The sequence below is a fragment of the Papio anubis genome, chromosome 1, assembly GCF_008728515.1.
Source record: "Papio anubis isolate 15944 chromosome 1, Panubis1.0, whole genome shotgun sequence".
Lineage (NCBI taxonomy): Eukaryota > Metazoa > Chordata > Mammalia > Primates > Cercopithecidae > Papio > Papio anubis.
Genome location: NC_044976.1, coordinates 157,362,332 through 157,381,724, shown reverse-complemented (window position 1 = coordinate 157,381,724; position 19,393 = coordinate 157,362,332). Strand labels below are relative to the sequence as shown.

At 48.4% G+C, this 19,393-nt stretch overlaps 1 protein-coding gene across 18 annotated transcripts in view; it reads right to left on the bottom strand.

The window, feature by feature from the left end:
• PLEKHA6 (pleckstrin homology domain containing A6) overlaps positions 1 to 19,393 on the bottom strand; it is a 159,601-nt gene that overhangs the window by 106,291 nt on the left and 33,917 nt on the right. The window contains exon 1 of one of the 18 annotated variants that reach the window (XM_031656716.1): positions 5,099 to 5,579. The exons of the other annotated variants lie outside the window; for them this stretch is intronic. The gene's annotated coding sequence lies outside the window, so the exon portion shown is untranslated. Of the gene's footprint in view, positions 1 to 5,098; positions 5,580 to 19,393 lie in introns of those variants that run through there. 18 annotated transcript variants of the gene reach the window in all.

Here is a 19,393-nt window from a genome sequence, read left to right as displayed (position 1 = left end):
GAGCCTTACACCCACACACAACACATTTCTAGCAAATAATTTTTGCTGTCCAAGCCCTAAATCTGACTGCTAAGGATCAAACTAGAGAATTAAGAGTCAGAGGATAAATATAATCAAACCCCTTTCCTTCTCCTTGGTTGGCTGGTTCATTCATTCATTCCATATATATTTTACGAGTGCCTTCTGTGTGCCAGCATGGAGCTCAGCACTAGGACTTGACCTCACTCAGCATACGCTGTCTTTCATCATCCTTAGTCTAGCTCCCTCCTTCCTATATGATCCAAATAGAGCAAGGATCTGCTCACTGCCCAAACCCTGGGGCCTCCGCACTTAGGCAGGGAGTGGTCCAGGCAGAAGTGTGCTGAATACGGCAGCCTCTGTAGCAGGGAATTGTGGACAAAGCAGCTACTTGGGTTTCAGCCTCTCCCCAGTCTCTCTCCACCCCCTCTTCCTCCTCCTGGGAGAGAAACTCTGCCACTCTCTGCTCACATGCTTGAGTCACAAGGCTGAACTCCCAGCAAAAGAAGTAGCTCAAGGATGTAACAGGCGCGAGCCCAGTGAAACAGAAATACAGCATTTCATTTTGTTCACTGTGCACCATTCTTCCTCATTTAATGCCCAAGAAAGGAGGACCAGGGCTTCCTGCTTGTTTGTCCTTCCTACCTCTCCCACCCACCTGGCACTGAGGCCTTGCTCCCGATTTATCCTCAGCTCCATTCCTTTCTGTCTCCCTCTCAAGGCCCACAGAGGGTATCTTGTGTCTCTAGTGCCCCGCATGTGGAGAGGTACAGGAAGTAGACAGTGATAAGGAGCTAGCACAGGGCAAATGAGCCCTGATGCCGACAGGTCCCTTCTGGGAGCCCCTCTTGGCCTGGAATCTCTGGCCCACTGAGGCCCAGGAGAGCGCTGGGAGCCCCGTGGTTGATTGGCACCTTGCAAGTAGGCTTCCTCATCTGTCCAGGCACGTTGTGGTGTCCAATTGTCTAACTGCAGATTTCCACCTCTGATCTGCACAGGCAGATGGGCGAGCAGCTGTGCCAGGCCGCAGGGGACCACAAGCTCCTGGGGAGGAGGCACAGCCACCTGGCTCTCTAGACCAAGGCCTCAGAGGGCCTGTCTCAAGGGCAAGAGACAGCCCAGGCCTCCAAAAGGGAAAAACACAAGAGCAGGTCTAAGCCAAACCCCAATCCTCTCTCCTCTCTCCTCACTTGCTCCCATTCCTAAGGAAAGGACAGGGCAGGTAGCAGAGAGCTGGGATGGCTGGCTTTCCTTTCCCATTTGAGGCATATCCTCTGACTCACTGTGTTTCTGAAAGCCAGTTCCCTGACTTCTCTGGATAAAACCTCATTATTCTCAAAATTAGAGCTGGAGCCCTGTCTGCTTTCTGATGACACTGACTGGGATAAAAAGGAAAGAAGCTGCTTTTATTTATTTTATTTATTTATTTATTTTTGAGATGCAGTTTTGCTCTTGTTGCCCAGGCTGGAGTGCAATGGTACAATCTTGGCTCACTGCAACTCCTGCCTCCTAGGTTCAAGGGATTCTCTTATCTCAGCCTCCTGAGTTGCTGGGATTACAGGCATGTGCCACCATGCCCAGCTAATTTTGTATTTTTAGTAGAGACAGGGTTTCTCCATGTTGGCCAGGCTGGTCTTGAACTCCCGACCTCAGGTGATCCGCCTGCCTCGGCCACCCAAAGTGCTGGGATTACAGGAGTGAGCCATTGCACCCAACCCACAGCCAATTTTCTTTCTTTTTCTTTTTTTAGACAGAGTTTCGCTCTTATTGCGCAGGCTGGAGTGCAATGGCGCCATCTTGGCTCACTGCAACCTCTGCCTCCCGGGTTCCCCTGTAATCCCAAAGTGCTGGGATTACAGGCATGAGCCACTGTCAACTTTCAATTGTCTGCTGCTACTCTGTCCCTGTGCAGTGTCTGCACACTCTTGCAGCTAGATACTAGATTGCTATGAGTAGATGGTTTCAAAATAACAATAGCTGACATTTATTGCACATCTACTATATCCCAGGCACTGTGCTGAGCTCTTTGTTTATATCGTCTCACTTAATATTCATAACAACCTTATAAGGTTGGATAGACACTAATGCGGAGAGAAGTTACTAGAAAGTGATGGAGCCACAATCTGCAGCCAAGCCAGCTGACCTCAAAGCTCCACTCTTACCCTCTGTGTTGCACCACTTCTTGTGTGTGTATGTTTTGTAGACTGTAAGCTATTATTATTATTATAGAGTTATTATTAGGTCACTGATAGTAGAAAGAGCCCGGGGTGATTATAGGGGATAGTCAAGAAAGATTTGTGTCTGAGCATTAATCTGATTAAACATGGCTGAACTGTATTTCAGAGCTAATTGGAAAAGTTATTTAGGATGTTTCAGGCTCTGACTCTCTCCATCAGTACGAAGACTTAAACATGACTGGAAAGCAATGCAAAGGACTCTTTCCAGAACCTTCAACCTGGCCTTTATGGGGCCGCTGTCTTACCAATCCACAGAGAAGCCAGAACAGGTGGGAGTGGGCCACCCTGTTGCCATTCCAGAGCCTCTACCACAACACCACCTCCCAGAGAAGGGCCTCTTTCCAAAGCAGAAGATCACTTACTGTGAGATCAAAGAAGCAACGTCTGATTAGAGAGTCATTAATAGGCAATTAGCCTGTAATGGATTAATGGAGCTAGGCAAAGATCATCTAGGCTGCCAATATCACACACAAAAAGAGACAACCAGACATCGTGTGCCTCCTGAGAGATGTGCATACCACGAATGGATTCTTGCCTCCGTCCCACAAATAAGTAAATTAAAGGAACCTGAATTTGATTAAGCCCTAAATCTAACTACATTTACAGGAACTACAGGGACAGCATAACATGTTAAATGACACGATGAGGATGCAATCAGCCAAATCCAGAATGTGAAAAACTCTACAGGACAATCACCCAAGCTGCATGCAGTGACTCATGTCTGTAATCCCAGCTACTGGAGAGGCCAAGGCGGGCAGATCATTGAGGCCAGGAGTTTGAGACCAGCCTGGGCAACAAAGTGAGACCCTGTCTAAAAAAAAAAAAAAAAAAAAAAAAAGCCATATAATCCAGTTTCTTCAGAAGAGAGAGAGAGAACAACTACAGATTAGGAGTGATTTAAATGCTATAATGACCAATCACAATGAATAGACCTTATTTGGATCCAAATTTAAAAGAACACTAGAAATACATATATATATATATATATATAAAAAATCAGGGAGATGTAAACATTAACAGGATAGTTGATTACATTAAGGAATTGTTTATTTTGCTTAGGTGTGATCATGTTTTGGTATTTTTCTTAGAGTCCCTATCTTTACACTTGATCTTAGCCAAAAAGCTGTGAGGCGGGGTTTTACCATGTGGGGCAGGTGATCCACCCGCCTTGACCTCCCAAAGTGCCAGGATTACAGGCGTGAGAAACTGCACCCGGCCGGAAGTCCCTTTCTTTAGAGACGAAATATTCAGCTGTCTAGGATTTGCTTCAAAATTGTCAGAGGGCAGAAAGGACCAGGAATATACTTGAAACAAGACTGACTAAGAGATGTCTTCAAAACCGCTGAAACTTGGGCACACTGGTGTTATTGTATTAGTCTCTCTACTTTTGTGTATGCTTGATTCTCTAATAAAAAGCTTTAAAAATATAAATCAGACCCTACAGATTAGGAGTAACTGTGCTAGGCGATAGTGCAATAAACTCCTCTAAGCTGGCCAGGCCTCTGGAGGTCTTGCTCTGGAGAACTCGTAGAGAGAACCCTCAGGCTGTTCTTCCCTTCCCAGCAGAACCACTGTGACAAGTTAGAGCTAACTTTCTATGGCCAGATCCCCTCGGAGCCTTTGACACAGGTACAGCCAGTGCTACTGAAGAGGAAGCAGCCCTCCCAAGGCCCCACCATGAGGTTGTGAAGGAGCCTCATTCTGTCTTCCAATGTGAAGCACCCTTCCTTCCCTAGATCACCCTGGCTCAGAGCTGAAAACAAAGAGCATCTCCAGCCTCATACTGAGTTTGGCCTTTTGGTACCCTGGGTTCTGGAAAGAAGCATCTCGGCCAGGCACGGTGGCTCACACCTGTAATACTAGCACTTTGGGAGGCCGAGGCAGGCAGATCAGCTGAGGTCAGGGGTTCGTGACCAGTCTGGTCAACATGGCAAAACCCCATCTCCACTAAAAATACAAAAAAATTAGCTATGCATGGTGGTAGCACATGCCTCTAATCCCAGCGACTCTGGAGGCTGAGGCAGGAGAATTTCTTGAACCAAGGAGGCAAAGGTTGCAGTGAGCTGAGATCACACCACTGCACTCCAGCCTGGGCATCAAAGTGAGACTCTGTCTCAAAAAAAGAATGAGCATCTCAGCCAGGCAGCACCTGCAGCAACTGATCAAATGCCTTGTTGCCTTTCTGCCTGCATTAGGTAGGTACCAGCAGTGGGACATGGGAAGAAGAAAGGAGGCAGAAGGTGTGGAAAGAAAAAGAACACAGAAGAGCTGAGCACCCAAGTCCATGCTCCAGCCCAGCCCAGCCCAATAACCAATGCTACAGCCAACCCCACCTTGGGCAAACAGCTGGCACCTCCCAGGCTGCTTCCTCCCTTAGCACTTCCTGGTGCTACTGATCCCAGGGAGAGGAGAGAAGAACATTCTGCAGGAAAGAGAATTGGTGGAAAAAGAGACAGAGAGTTCAGAAGGGAGATGATGAATATTCAGTTTTTAGAGAAGTCCTTTGGAAGAGAGAAAAAAGAAGGTGAGAGAATCATGCTTGGCCTATTTCAGAGCTCAAATTTGCCAAGTAAATAATGAGTAAAAGGAAGAAAAGAGAAAAAGAGAAAGGAAAAAGAAAGCAACTGTAAGGAGTGAAGGAAGAAAGATGGAGAGGGGAGTGTTAGAGAGGCCCCTGGGAACATGAAAACTGAGTCAACCATCAGCCGGCTGTCCCCTCCCTGCTCCCAAAGCCCCATGCCCCTACAGTCACCTGGCTATCACCCCGTCCCCAAAGCCCGATACCCCCAGAGGTCCCAGTGTCCATCCCCAGCCCAGTTTCCTCAGAGGGAGCCTCCCCTTACCAGCTTAGAAAGGTGTGCAGGAGCCGGGGTGCAAACACACCTCATGTCCAAATGCTCCCTTTCCTGGCTCCTGGCAGCCTGCTCCAGGAAGACAGACAAGTGGACTAATCCACCTGCCTCCTGAGGGGTGGAGTGCTGGGAGGAAACACCACCTTAGACCAATCAAGGAGCCAAAAGGAGCCTACCCTAGCTCACCCTTTGTGGGCACGTTGCTGCAGGGGACGGAGGGTTAACCCAGAATTCAGCCAAGGTGCTTGTTCCATATTCATGCCCACGCCGGGAAGTCACAAGATGGCCCAGGCACAGCTGCCTGCAGGCCACACCACCTCCCACCTCCCCACACTCACTGATCTTCAGGGACCACAGAGCCTGAGGTTACCTCTGAATCAACCTATGCCAAAGCCAGGCAAGCAGGCATCCGTCCTCACTTTTTTTTTTAAGACAGAGTCTCGCTGTGTTGCCCAGGCTGGAGTGCAGTGGCGCAATCCAGCTCAGTTCACTGCAACCTCCGCTTCCCAGGTCCTGGTTCAAGCAATTCTCCTGCCTCAGCCTTCCGAGTATTTGGGATTACAGGAACGCGCCACCAAGTCCAGCTAATTTTTGTATTTTTAGTAAAGATGGGGTTTCACCATGTTGGCCAGGCTGGTCTTGAACTCTTGACCTCATGATCCACCCACCTTGGCCTCCTTAAGTGCTGGGATTACAGGCATGAGCCACCGCGCCTGACCCAGTCCTCACTCTTTAGGCCCTAAGCAAACAGGCCAACAAGTCCCTCGCTGAAAGTCAAGGGACCTCAAGACTAATCCCGGCAGCAGTCCCAACTCTGAAACTCAAATCCTGGCTCTGCCACTTGCTGGCTGCATGACCTATGACAAGCTACTCAGTGCCTCCAAGCCTCAGTTATAAAGTCACTGTGATTCTTTCCCTCCGCCTGCACTTCCAGAAAGATGAGAGTGTGCATAGAAGGAAAAGTGCTCTGAGCTCTCAGCAGAAAAGACGCTCTATAAATGCAGAGTATCATTATCATAAACGAAAGTTCCTGCCCCACCTAGGGAGGAGGAGGCAGGTTTCTGTTAGGCTCTGCAATGCCTCCGCCAAGTGAGGATAAGGCAAATGACAAACCAAGCCAGAGAAGACCCAGGCCCCCAGGCCTCAGGCGCCCTGCCCAGGAGAGCCAGAGGCCCCCCAGCTCCACCAGGCGGGGAATGAAAACTGGCTGAGTGAACAGAGTGAGGAAGAAGGGGAAGGAAGGGACAGGGGCAGGGAGGAATGATCTGGCCCTGGGATTTGTGTTTGTAGGATAACTAGGGTTTCTCTAACCCTCCATGGCTTCGCCCAAAGCAAAGTGGCTTGGAGGAGCAGGCAATTCCTACCCCAAAGGCCCCTTCTTTACTCTCCTAGGGAGGAAGCTGTGGGCTGCAGAAACTTCCAAGTGAAAGCAGAGCTCAAACCCAGGACTCCAGGTCTCTGCCTCTCCTAAGAACAATAACAATATTAATAATAATCTCTGACATTCCCTTAGCATTTTACACACATTGACTTTTTTCATTGCAGCTTCACATAACCCAAAGGAGAAGCACTGTATTATTATCCCTCCTTCTCAGCTGATTTAAACAGTTAGGGCTCAAAGGGGATAGTGAATGGTCTGAAGTTACACATCCTTAGGGAAGTGCCAAAGCCAGCTGGGAACCCAAGTCTTTAACTCTCCAGCTCAGAGCTCTCACCCACTTCGGAAGGCCAGGGCTCAGCCTGCAGGGAAGGGGGAATCCTGCACCCCAGGTCCTGCTCTCTGGGAGGAACCTCCTGGCCCCTGCTCTCCAGCTGCCCTGGGGGAGAGCTCCTTCTCAGGCTATGCAGTTAGCAACCCACTTCCAGACCGGGCAAGTTCAGTGGCTTCAGTTCAAGGTTTCATTAGCAAAAAAACTCCCTTTAAAACAAAAAACATCCTTTCTTTGTGATCCTGGCCATTGACAAGCTTTCCTAATCAGCCTATTTAAAATGGTAAGGTCCCTCTGAGGCTGGGAGCTCTGAGGAGACCTAGCCTTGCACTATTTATCCCCAGGTCTTGAACACAATGGCCAAGGGTAATATGAAAGCAGGGGTGGCAAGGAAGATAATCCCATTTCTAGAACCTGCTCTGGGGGAAGTCCTGGGATGGGATGAAATAGACATGCAGTAAGGACAGACATGCTTCGGTTCAGGTGCCTGGAAAAGCTCCCCTGTGGTGAACATGCTTCTGGGCAAGGGACGAAGGCAGACAGCATAGCTAACCCTCCATCACAGCAGGAGAGCTGAGGGTGATGGGGAGAGGCAACAAGATGAGTGGGACGCAAAGCCTTTGTATCCTGCTTAGTTAAATCTCAAATCTTTGTGCTAAGAGAGAGAGTCAAAGACTCCGACCTGCCAAACAACTTTCCTAATTACCTATGACATACATTTGCACTCCCCATAAAATCACCATGGAGGATGGTTCTGGGGCTATCATTCCAAACTTGGTCTTCTTTTCTAATTGATAAATAATAATTGCTCTATTTATGGGGTACAATGCGATGGTTTCATACATGTATACATTGTGAAATGATCAAACTAGGCTAATTAATATATCTACACTTTACATATTTATCATTTCTTTGTGGTGAGAACATTTAAAACCTACTCTTGATGGGGTGCAGTGGGTGGTTCACGCCTGTCATCCTAGCACTTTGGGAGGTCAGGGTGGGTGGATCACTTGAGGCCAGGAATTCGAGATCAGTCTGGCCAACATGGTGAGACCGCATCTCTACTGAAAATATAAAAATTAGCCGAAGGTGGGAGTGCACACCTATAATTCCAACTATTCGAGAGGATAAGGCACAAGAATAGCTTGAACTCAGGAGGTGGAGGTTACATGAGCCAAGATTGCACTACTGCACTCCAGCCTGGGTGACAGAAAGAGGCTCTGTCTGAAAAAAATAAACAAAATAAAATAAAACCTACTCTTTTAGCAATTTAAAAATATACTTTATTATTATATTATTATTAACTATAGTCACCATCTGTGTAATAGATCACCAGAATTTATTCCCCTTGTCTAACTGAAACTTTGTACGCTTTGACCAATGCCTCTTCCTTCCCCATCCACACCCTATCCCCTAGCTTCCACAAAAGGGCTTGGTCTTGATGAGATCACCTGTCCAAAAAACAGACAGCGTCACTTTCCCACTGGATGCTTGCCTTCCTCTTGGCCTCCCAAGGGTTAACCTGGAGATAAAAACCCCTGCCCCCGCCACTTCCCCCACCACACACACACAATCTCTCCCATTCCACACCAATCCAGAAAAGCAGAATGGCTCAGGCAGCTGGGCAGAGGGGTGTTTAGCTTGGCCTCAGCCCAGCACTGCAGACAACTCCTCTCAACATATAGACAGCCAGGCTGGCCCCCTTGGACCAAGTCCCTCCCTTCCTTCCCCAGCAGAGAAAGGCCCTGGAGAAGGCCCCTCTTGGAACAGGGGGCAGGGAGGGAGGCTGCACTTCAGGGCTAGAGAAGAGTGTGAGGCGGATCCCATCTCTCAAAGGCATCTTTACGCCACAGTGGCCGCTGCACCTCTCCCTGCTCTTTGCCAGAGCAACTGCGTTAAGGCAAGAAGACATTGAGGGAACACCATGCAGCCCCCAGCTCTAGGGCTGGCAGTGCCAGGGAGATGATGCCAGTTTTGACAAGCAGAGACAAAGGTGACCTTGGGAGAAAGAAGACAGACAAGGAGTCATGTCATCCCTCCCCTTTTCTGTCTGGGCAGTAAATGCCGAGCCCCGGGGGAGTGAAAGGGCCAGCTGCTCTGAGCTGGGCCATGGGGGATGACAGTGTCCATGTGGCATGGGCAGGGCACATCTGTACCTGTCCTTGGACCTGGACCCCATAGCTTCTGTTCTGCCACAGCCCCTGTCACCTCATCTCAATAACTTTGATAGCCAGCAAATAATTCTGCCATGTCACCTTGAAGAGAAGCCCCTAAAGCGTTCCAGGGCAAATGCCCCTGCATAAGGGGGTGGCCCAATGTGAACTTCGCTAGTGTCAAGAAGGGCTTTGTAAGGGCCCTGTACCTAATTCCATCTGGTCTTCTTCTGTCTCCAGTCACCAACTCTACCCTAAGACACAGGTCCCCAACCACACCCACTGAGCTCCCAAAACAGCTCTCAGTGTGGCATCCTAGACCCTCATCACCAACCAGTCTTCCCTATCCATGACACTGCCTTCAGACCGCAGATTAAACTGGTCCAGTAACCCACCTGCACCAAGTCATCCCCAGTCCTGTTGCCCTTGAGATGACAGGGTGCCTCCACCTCTGGTTTCCCTGCTCCCCACAAGTGACAATTCAATCATGCCCTGGCTCACAAACCTGCAGTGCTTCTCTACTGCCTGCAGGATGGAGGCTTGAAATGCAAGGCCTTTTATAATCCAGCCCCAACTTATTCATCCAATCTGATCTTCTGCTACCACCGTACAACTGAAAGCATAGATTTGCTGTGAGTGATACAAGTCACTGGTGCCACAGGAATTCAGTGGAAGGAGAGGTTAGTTCTAGCTGAGGCCATCAGGGCAGACCTCCTGAAAGAGGGGTGTGTGTGTGTGTGTGTGTGTGCATGCACATACATACACTGGGGAAAATAAAATACTTAGATCATGCACTAGGCCAACTTGCATACTGCCCAGCTTGCATTCTGCCCTCCTCCTCCCTGCCTCACCTTCCCATGGGCTTGTAAGCACAAAAAACATATATTTGCAAATTCACATGGACGTAGGAAACACTTTTCTGTACTTGAAGATTTGTCAAACTCCAGGCATCCAGGTCAATGACTGGAACAGAATCACAAAAGCTAGCAACTGCCTGTGACAAGTCCCCTGCTAGGGCTGTACCAGAACGATAAAGAAAGCCAGGTCTAAAGAGGCCTCCTCCAAGGCTCTGGCAGGGCAGTTTGCTGGGAAGGCTTCCATTTTGCCTGCCCCTGAGCCCTGCTGCTCCTCCAAAGGACTAGCACTGGGAAGAAAGAAGAGCCTGAAGGCAGGGAGGAAAGAGCTTTTAAAATCTCATCCCTTTCTGGACTCCCAGACTTTCAGTTTGAACCCTTGGAGGGAAGGGTATGAGAAGAGTTAAGAGAAAGAATCCAATCTCCTCTGCCTTCTGTGATTCTGGCAACTCTATGCCATATATCAATGGCCAGGCAGGGGAGTGGGAGATGAAACTGAGTTGGGGAATAAAGGGACAGATCAGAGCAGACTAGTGGACGCCTAAACCAGCCAGCTCCTCCCTTCCCAGGCAGTGCCTCGGGCCAGAGAATGAGGAGACCAGAGCCAGAGGAATAAGAAGGAAGGGAATCAGGAAGCAAAAGACATAAATTATAGCTCTCCCCAGCTCTACCAAGCAAGCCCCTTCCCCGTAGCTGCTACCTCCTTACTAGCCTTCATCCTAACTCACCCAGCAAGATGTCACCATGGCAGAATCATTCTGAATGGGGCCCCTATAGGCTCTGAGACAGAGTGAGACCAAAAAATGGAAAACAGAACTGAGTAGTGAAGCCAGCAAGTGAGCATGAGATGAGGAAAAAGAAAGAATGAATGAGCTCTCGTTGGAAATAATTTTAAAGAAGCAAACAAAAGCAATTAATGTGGAAGGGTGGAATCCCTCACCTCAGTTGCTCTAGGAGAAGCGTCTGGGGTGACTGGAGACCTGGCTGTCTGCACTGTGTTACAAGGAAGATGGTGGTCTCTCACTTGGGGAAGGGGGGGCGGGGTGCAGAATCCAGGGAAAATGACTCACTCGTGCTCCAGTGGGACAGGAGGAGTAATTGGGAGGCATGTACCACAGTAGTCATATGTGTGCTGGTGAACAACGCACACACCCAAAGATGAGGAGGGCAAACCCATCAACTGCATTGCCAGCCATAAAGCCATGCCAGGTGTGTAAAGTGCTTGTCCAGGCCTTGAGAACAAGAAGCCATGGTGTGACAGGCAATAGGGAATGAATGCCTACTTGATGCCAAGCACGGCCTTGGATGGCTTGTAGTCTTATTTCTTTTCATCCAAACAACCCTATGAAGTATTCTCTCCATTTTACAGATGAGGAAACTGAGGTCCCAAGAGGTTAAGCGTACAGGAGGGAATATGTGCCCTAAATTCCCAAAGACCTAGGTTTGAATTATGGCTCCATGACTTTCTAACTAGGTGACCCCAACTATGTCACTGTGCACATGTTACTTAACATCTCCAAACCTCAACTCCATCCTCTATAAAACAGGAATGCTGCTACTTACTTTCCAGGTTGTTTTAAAAATTATGTAAAAGAATACATGTAAAGCTCCTAGCCTGCTCTGTTAAGTGCACACACAAAGTGTGTGGCAAGTGCTTGTTCTCTTCCCACCACCCCCGCTCCATTAAGGTCATTAGTTCATAAGAACTCATTAGTTCAACAGGCAGTGCAGTCTCAAATGTGTGAAAACGGGGAAAGCAGATGGAATTTATGGAAGCCCTTTTCTATGCCAGGAGCTTTACTAGGTCTTCAGGGTGGGGTGTCGAGATTAACAAGAAGAACATGAGAGAGTCTTCGCCTTCCAAGAGTTTACAACCTAGCAAGCCAAGCCCATAAATAACTGTGCAAAGAGCCATGTGAGACAAAGGCAGATAAAGACGGGGAGGCTTTATGGCTCCTGTGGGCAACCAGGGAAGGCTGAGAGATCAGATGACTTCTGAAAACGGGCAGGTTTTTGGTAAACAGAAGTAAGACAGGAGTAGACTGCTTCCATGGAAATGAAGGGGACGGGGAGAGGGACTCTCACATGGCCTCTCCTAAGGCAGGCCCTGGTAGGATGCATAGGCTACTAACCAATACATGCTTTCAGTCTTCAAGAGTAGAAGACCAAAGAGGTCTGCAGATTCTTTGCTGTGCCCTCCCATTGGGAAGTGGAGTCGATTCCCCACCCCGTGCGTCTGGGTGGGCTCAGTTGGACCAGCAGAATGTGACGGACATGACTGTGTGTGACTCCTGAGGCTGGGGCATAAGAAGCCTTGCAATTTCCACTTGGGTCTCCTGGAGCGCTCTCTTGAGACATTCTCTCTCAGAACCAACTGCCTCGCTGAGGGAAATCCAAGCCACGTGGAGAGGCCACGTGTGGTGCTCAGGTTGATAGGCCCCACTGAGCTCCCCGATGACAGCTGGCATCCTTTGCCAGACATGTGAGGAGCCTCCCTGGTGGCCCTGCCAGTCGAGCCTTAGAGGACAACCACGGCTGGAGATGACCCAAGCAAGGGCCACCCCTCCCAGAGCCCAGTCAACCCAGAGAACCCTGAACAACAACCATCAGCCCTTGTTCTCAGCCACGACGTTTTAGGTGGCCTGCAATGCAGCAGTACATAACCAGAATGCCAAGTCTCCACCTCACCAACCTGGGCTGTTACCAGGGAAGTCGGGGCAAGAATCATCCTCAAAATGGATGTGAAAAGAGGTGAGAAGAAGAGGAATTGTATGCTGGGAGCGGGAGAGGAGGAAATTAGTTAAACTCTCCCAGTAGCCTCCAGCTCCCCAAGCCCCTCCATTCTTCCCAACAGGATCCCAGATCAATATAACTTCATAATCCACTGAACCCCCAGGGAAATAACTGGGGGGGAAATCAGTACATATAAAGACATTTATAGCAGAGCTATTCATAATAGCAACAAATTGGAAACAACCCAAATTCTCAGTAATAAGAGAAAAGCAATCCAGTAATGGAGCAACATGACAGAATTACTTATAGCTCTTTAAAATGACAAATTTATAGATCATTATCATACCTGGGAGTGTTTGTATAAAATAATATTAAACAAAAAAGAAATTCATGACACAAGACACTAGCTACACATCAGTTACAACTATACAAACACACAACAAAGATCAGGAGGCACATGGAACAGGCATATAGTTTAACATTTGCTTACCCATTTTTAGGCAAAGTTAATTAAGCACTACTTTTTTAACACTATGAGTTCGACCTCACAAATCCTAAAAATGGGGTCATGACCACATGAGACTTGGAAGGAGACAATATTTTGGAAGACTGGAACGTGTTCTGTCACCCAGGACGGGAAGGAAAGGGAAGGTTGGACTGGATGACAGGGATGGAGTGAGTGGGGGAGGGGTTGTGTTATTCCCCAGCAGGGTAGCTGAATGTTAGAAAACAAACCCTCCGTGTTTGCTGACACAGTGCAAAGAGAAGGACTCACACAAAAGCCACCCATTATCCCGTAATTATTGTCTCTCTCGTGCCTGCAATTAACGGCTGTCTGAGAGGCGGCTGCTGGGGTAAATAAATGTTCACCCGCATTAGAGTCAATCAGCCAGCTGAAGCGCCAATTAACAAGCCCACTGCAGAGACACTCCCCGTACCAGCACAACTGCGGAGAGGCAGAGAGAAGATGAGACCACACATCCTGGACACACTCATATCCCAGAAGCAGGCAAGCGATGCTCAAAGCAACAACCTGAGCCCGAAGTTAGAAGCTGGTCTTGCCTCAAATGAGCCAAGCTGGGCACGTAGGTACCCTGACCCCCAGGACCATGTCAGAGGGGTCTTTTGGTGTTCATTCGTTGGCCAGCAACATTTCCGGGAGATGCTACGGTTCTGGAGTGGTGCAGTCCTCAGCCTGTGGGAGTCTATAGAGGGAAAGAGATGCAAAAGAAGGCCTCAGAGGTGCTGTTGCCTCCAGAGTTATGGGAGGAAAGAAACAGAAGACAAAGAGAGGAATCAGACAGGGTGCTGACTCCCCGAAACAGACTTACACTGTCCTTTGGCTATTTTTGTTAAGCAGCAAGTTCAGCAGCACAGAGAAGGAGTTAACTTCAGAGAAGTCAGGGATGATTCTTTTGTCCAGCGAAGATGGGCAGGAGAGCAAGCAGCTGATAGGAGGCATCCTAACTCCTCTCCCAGGGATGTGGGGAAGACACGGGTGCTTTACAGTCCTGTACGGCACACCCAGTGCCTGGCCACGGTGCTGTACCAGCCAGCTAAGCCCCCTCTCCTATCGTGGTCTGAGCCAGCAGGGCTCAGGCCAGAGGACAAGAGGCCCCAGAAGATGTGTACCAGGCCCCCAGGAGGCCTCTTGGATCAGAAAGGCAAATCATGGTTGTTAGAGATTATCTGGTCCGGTGGTTCTCAATCCTGGCTTCACACTAGAATTACCCAGAGAATTTTTTGCTCTCTGCTTTGAGGGCTTTTTCAAAATACTGGTGTCTGGGTACCCACCACAGACCAACTGAACCAGGATCTGTGGGGGAAAAGGTAGGGGCCCAGGAACATGCATTTCTTTAAAGCACCCCCAGAGGATGCTGGTGACTACTCCAACTTCCTGGGCTACAGATAAAGAACTGGGAGTCTGATGCAGTAATACCTTGCCAAGGGTGACAAAGTCATCAGGGAACAGAGTTGGAGCTATAACCAGTTCGTCTGATTGCAGGGATGGAGCTCTGGAAGTCAACATTGCTGGCTGAATAAATGAGTGAGCTTCTAAGGGTGCACACAGGGATCTGTTCTTGATCCTGCTGTGGTCTACATTTTCATCCATGATTTGCATAAAGACTTAGAAGGCATGGTTATCAGATTTGCTACTGACAAAGCTGGGAGGGATGACTAACATAGTGATGGCAGAATCAGGATTCCATATACTGAAATCATAGCCTAATATTAACCAAAAAAGTAGATCAGAAACATAAAACCAAACATTTAAACTTTAAGATTCCAACTGTACATATCCAGAGGTTTGAAATACATGAGCTCAAGAGTATGTTACTAATAAAATGAGGAAAACACAAGTACAATCTATATTTTTTTAAATGCATGAGTGGCTGGGTACAGTGGCTCATGCTTATAATCCCAGCACTTCGAAAGGCTGAGACGGGCAGATCATTTGATGTCAGGAGTTCAAGAGCAGGCTGGTCAACATGGTGAAACCCCGTCTCTATTAAAAATACAAAAATTAACCATGTGTGGTGGCACATGCCTGTCATCCCAGCTACTCGGGAGGCTGGCTGAGGCAGGAGGATCACTTGAGCCTGGGAGGCAGAGGTTGCAGTGAGCTGAGATTGTGCCACTGCACTCCAGCCTGGATGACAGAATGAGACTCTGTCTCAAAAAAAAAAAAAAGAAAAAGAAAGAAAGAAAGAAAAGAAAGAAAAAGAAAAAAGAAAAGAAAAGAAAACAATACGAGTATTTTATAAAAACATTATGAGCTGAGCACAGTGGTGCACGCTCGTAGTCCCAGCTACTCGGGAGGCTGAGGCGGGAGAATTGCTCTAGGCATTCAAGACCAGCCTGGGCAACATAGAAAGGCATTCCAAGAAAAAGCTTGTGATCAAATATTCCAGAAATAGCTTTATGTCCCCAGGAACCTGGTCAGTAGGACTAATTTCAAGGCCTGGAAAGACAGGCTTCTTGCTTTCTGCATACTCTCATTCCTACTCCACACTGAATAACTTAGAGCAAGGTTTCTCCACTTTTAATGTGCATATGAATCACCTGGAGGGTCTTGTTAAAACATAGATTCTGATTCAGTACGTTGGGGTGAGGCCTGAGATTCTGCATTTCCAGCAAGCTCCCCAGTAATACAGATGCTAGTGGACCATGAAGAGCAAGGATTTAGACAGCCCCAGAGGTTCGTCTGTGAAAACAGGCACTCTGATTATGCTGTAGGCACCTGTGACTTTTCTGCGATAGCCTGGGAACTTGGAGAAATAGAGGAGCCGGAGTTGGAGGTAAGGAAGTTCCCAACAGTAAGTGCTTAGCTCACCTGATAAGCAAATGCAACGAACAAGCAAAGAAGAATGAAAAAGGCCCGCTGAAAGAAAGAAAAGACCCATGGGGAGGGAATTTTATCTCAGCCCAGTGTGGGTCAAGAGATTTTCCAAATAGAACGTCAGATCGCAGAACAGCATTATCAAAAGGACTCGACTGCATCAATGAGAGTTCATGTGTGTTTGGAACCAATGTGAGGGGAGGCTTTGGGCTCCCCTTGACCCTGACCTTCCCTCTAACTCAGATCACATCTTTTATGCAGCAAAGGGGAGATCTAAGCCTGACAGCTGTCTGTGGGAAAATAACCTGAGGGCTTCAGTACAATGAGCTCGATTTAAACACCAGTGATTTGCAAATTTAGTCTGACATAATAGAAATATATCGTCAAGTTAGAGGGCATCAGGGTCCCATGGAACAGACCACGTCTAGAGTATTGTGTTCAATTCCAGACAATTTATTTCCAGAGAGATTAAAAGCTACCATGTACTGAATTGCCTTTGGTTGCCAGGCAATGTTCCAGGCTTTTTACATGTATTAATGTATTTAACCCTCTCGACAACTCTATGAGGTAAGTACCACCATCACTCACATTTTACAGATGAGTAAACCAAGGCTCAGAGAGGTTAAGGATTATAAGCAGGGTCACACAGCTAGTGAGTGGGAAACCAGGTGCAAACCCAGGCAGGCAGATGATAGGCCCGGTATCTTCCCCAATGGGTTATACGATCCCCCCATACTTGTCTGACTCTTGAAACAACGGCAAACAAGTGAGCCCAGAAAAGGATGGCCAGGATGTTGAACTGGTTCCACCGTGTGGAAGTTAGAAGGAAACTTAAGCTCAACATGAAGGAATGATATAAGTTGAAACTGTCCATAACAATAGAAAAAGCTACTTCACAGGGCAATGCTCCTAGTCGCTGGTGGCTTTCAAGCAGTGGCTGGCTGACCATGTGCCTCAGACGCGAGAAAGGCGCCTGCTATGTGGGAGAAAAGCAGAACCAAGTGAAAGATTACTTTCAAGGCTGAGACTCTCCGTCCCTCCACCATCCTGGTTATTCCATCTGGAAAAACAGACTCTGACACCAGGAGCACAGTGTCTGTAATGAGCCCAGACCTGCCCACTGATTTTGGTGTGTATGATGGAGAGAAAGTGACAGTAATGCCCAGACTAAAACTTGGCCACAGCCAGGCTCAGTGGTGCGCGCCTATAATCCCAGCTACTCAGGAGGCTGAGGCGGGAGGATAGCTTAAGCCCAGGAGTTTGAGACCAGCCTGGGCAATGCAGCAAGACCCTGTCTCGAAAATATAAAGAAACTTGGCCAGGATGCCTGCAATTTGAGCCAAGGAAAGAGTTGTGGAAAATATGTAAATAAGCTGCTGCTGCTGACACCTCGCTCTACCCTGACCTGTTATCTCCTGAGGTTCTTGTGGGAGTGATAAACTCCTCTAAGCCGGCTGAAAATAGCCTGCTCCTTCTCAAAGAAATATTTAAGTAACGCTGGGCGCGGTGGCTCACGCCTGTAATCCTAGCACTTTGGGAGGCCCAGGCAGGTGGATCATTTGGGCTCAGGAGTTGAAGACTAGCCTGGCCAACATGGTGAAACCCCGTCTCTACTAAAAATACAAAAATTAGCTGGACATGGTGGAGCACACCTGTAATCCCAGCTGCTCCAGAGGCTGAGGCAGGAGAATTGCTTGAACCCGGGAGGTGGAGGTTGCAGTGAGCCGAGATCACGCCACTGAACTCCAGCCTGGGTGACAGAGTGAGACTCCTTTTCAAAAAAAAAGAAAGAAAAGAGAGAGGAGAGAGAGAGAAAGAGAGAGAGAGAGAAAGGAAGGAAGGAAGGAAGGAAGGAAGGAAGGAAGGAAGGAAGGAAGGAAGGAAGGAAGGAAGGAAGGAAGAGAGAGAGAGAGAGAGAGAGAGAGAGAAAGAAAGAAAGAAAGAAAGAAAGAAAGAAAGAAAGAAAGAAAGAAAGAAAGAAAGAAAGAAAGAAAGAAAGAAAGTCGATTATAAAAAGTATAAAGAGGTTCAGTGTTTCCTAACCCAAATTGTACTTCAGACAAGTTCCTCATCCATATTATCAGGGTGCCCCAGAAGTGAGTGACAAAGCAACATCTCCAAGGAGGAAAGTAGAGGACAGACAAGATGTGATCCAACCCCATCCTGCCAGTCCTTCAGCCAGTGACTGGGAAGCAGGGATCCTGGCTCTGAGCCAGAAGGTGGAGAAACAAGCTGAAATCTAGCCCAGGAAAAGATGTGGGTGTGAGAGTTCCATCATAACCGGGGTTCCCGCACCTCATCCCTTGTATGTCACCCCCGCCCCAAGCACAACGCCTGGAGAAGGTGGGGAAGGCGACTTACCGAGCACCAACTCTTTCAAGACATTATGTTCATTGCTGTGGGGAGATACACATTTATCGGCGAGAAAGACATATGTGGATGGAATATTTCAGAACAACTTCTATTTCCAACCGGCTGATTCAGCCAATTAAAGGACACTTTAAAAAATATAACTTAATAAGTGTAAGTGTTGATAACTTTGGCCTTGATTCTGACAACACCAAATCTGGAAGACACTGGGCCTGATTGGGATGCTTTCTATTTTGATACAAGAAAGTCCTTCCTGAGGTCTAGACACTCTCCGTCTCCATGCTTACCACTCTACCCACTCCCTGCCAGACTTTCCTAACAAGGAGGCCGGGACAGCTTGACCACACACAGCCCATCAGAGGGTGCCTGAGCTTCCCCCATGCCTGCCAGCCCAGGCGTCCTTGCTCAGCCCCTTGGCCCCACTCCCTTTGAGGTTTCTTTCCACTGAGAACCCTCCCCACACTCCCCATCTCTGCTGTGCCTCTTTCCAGAGGTCTCAGGTTCTCTTCTTCCCGCTCCCCTCAGGTCTGGATGCCACCACGAGGCAGATGTCACAGGATCTCCCCGTTACACTCCCTCAGCGCCCACGTGCACTGTGACCTGGGTTCAGCCTCACCCACAGCACAAGTACTAGAGAGCTGGTGGAGGAGGGGGCACTCTAGCATTTCCCTGAAAAGAACAGCAAGGGCACCAACAGCTCCTCCTGTCCCGTCTTCCCCCACACTATGTTCTGCTTCCCCCAACCCCGGAGCGGGTTCCCCCCAACAAAGTTACTGGAGCAAACCCTCCTTTCTCTGCTGAGTCACTTGACCTTAATGGTAACAGACCAGAGGCCCTGGAGAAAATCAGCTCACCTAACTTCCCAGTTGCTCTCCACGCTCACATCTGAACACACTAAGAAAAGTGACCCTGTTACAGGGATAGCAAGGAAGAGCAGAAAGGTGTGCAGAGGAGTACAGGGAAAAGAAGAGAATGAGTGAAGTTCACCCTGCTAGCCACCACCAGATGGTTAAGCTGGCTTTAAGTGAGGACACTTGGTTTCTGGATTGACAGAAGGCCTGTTCTGCAAAGGGAAGCTAAGGCTCCTAGAGGAGCTGCTGCCCCATTGGATAGCCCCCTCCTCAATC